We start from the raw sequence: 1,826 nt of genomic DNA on the forward strand, positions 1-1,826 counted from the left end.
TCCTTCTACAAGTCGAAGTATAGAAAAATCATTGAGTTTTCGTAGTTTCAGTCGATTTATCGTTAGCCATGTACTAAGCAATACGAATCAAAAAGAACTACGAATGGGGACTTAGAATAATTTTTCATTTTTCCCAACTTTGAAAATAATCACTTGAAAAAAATCTTAGAATCCAAAGAATAGTACACTTGATCGTTCTACAAGTCGAAAATTGGAAAAATAAGTGATATTTTTGCTTGATGCTATTTTTGTCGGTATGCAAAATCGTTGTCAAGATTCTCAAACCTTAAAATCAGGCCAGCCGGCAATTGGCGGGTGAAAATTTCAATCAATTCCCATTCCTCACATCAAACTATGCATATAACAATAGCTTTTATGCTGAATGACGGCTATCCGGCTGTCCCTATCCAAAAATTGAGAAAGCCATAAGTGTCCCTACCTACTTTGCGCCGAAGCAATACGAATCAAAAAGAACTACGAATGGGGACTTAGAATAATTTTTCATTTTTCCCAACTTTGAAAATAATCACTTGAAAAAAATCTTAGAATCCAAAGAATAGTATACTTGATCGTTCTACAAGTCGAAAATTGGAAAAATAAGTGATATTTTTGCTTGATGCTATTTTTGTCGGTATGCAAAATCGTTGTCAAGATTCTCAAACCTTAAAATCAGGCCAGCCGGCAATTGGCGGGTGAAAATTTCAATCAATTCCCATTCCTCACATCAAACTATGCATATAACAATAGCTTTTATGCTGAATGACGGCTATCCGGCTGTCCCTATCCAAAAATTGAGAAAGCCATAAGTGTCCCTACCTACTTTGCGCCGAAGCAATACGAATCAAAAAGAACTACGAATGGGGACTTAGAATAATTTTTCATTTTTCCCAACTTTGAAAATAATCACTTGAAAAAAATCTTAGAATCCAAAGAATAGTATACTTGATCGTTCTACAAGTCGAAAATTGGAAAAATAAGTGATATTTTTGCTTGATGCTATTTTTGTCGGTATGCAAAATCGTTGTCAAGATTCTCAAACCTTAAAATCAGGCCAGCCGGCAATTGGCGGGTGAAAATTTCAATCAATTCCCATTCCTCACATCAAACTATGCATATAACAATAGCTTTTATGCTGAATGACGGCTATCCGGCTGTCCCTATCCAAAAATTGAGAAAGCCATAAGTGTCCCTACCTACTTTGCGCCGAAGCAATACGAATCAAAAAGAACTACGAATGGGGACTTAGAATAATTTTTCATTTTTCCCAACTTTGAAAATAATCACTTGAAAAAAATCTTAGAATCCAAAGAATAGTATACTTGATCGTTCTACAAGTCGAAAATTGGAAAAATAAGTGATATTTTTGCTTGATGCTATTTTTGTCGGTATGCAAAATCGTTGTCAAGATTCTCAAACCTTAAAATCAGGCCAGCCGGCAATTGGCGGGTGAAAATTTCAATCAATTCCCATTCCTCACATCAAACTATGCATATAACAATAGCTTTTATGCTGAATGACGGCTATCCGGCTGTCCCTATCCAAAAATTGAGAAAGCCATAAGTGTCCCTACCTACTTTGCGCCGAAGCAATACGAATCAAAAAGAACTACGAATGGGGACTTAGAATAATTTTTCATTTTTCCCAACTTTGAAAATAATCACTTGAAAAAAATCTTAGAATCCAAAGAATAGTATACTTGATCGTTCTACAAGTCGAAAATTGGAAAAATAAGTGATATTTTTGCTTGATGCTATTTTTGTCGGTATGCAAAATCGTTGTCAAGATTCTCAAACCTTAAAATCAGGCCAGCCGGCAATTGGCGGGTG

This window comes from Diachasmimorpha longicaudata, unplaced genomic scaffold (assembly GCF_034640455.1).
Source record: "Diachasmimorpha longicaudata isolate KC_UGA_2023 unplaced genomic scaffold, iyDiaLong2 ctg00000298.1, whole genome shotgun sequence".
Classification (NCBI taxonomy): domain Eukaryota; kingdom Metazoa; phylum Arthropoda; class Insecta; order Hymenoptera; family Braconidae; genus Diachasmimorpha; species Diachasmimorpha longicaudata.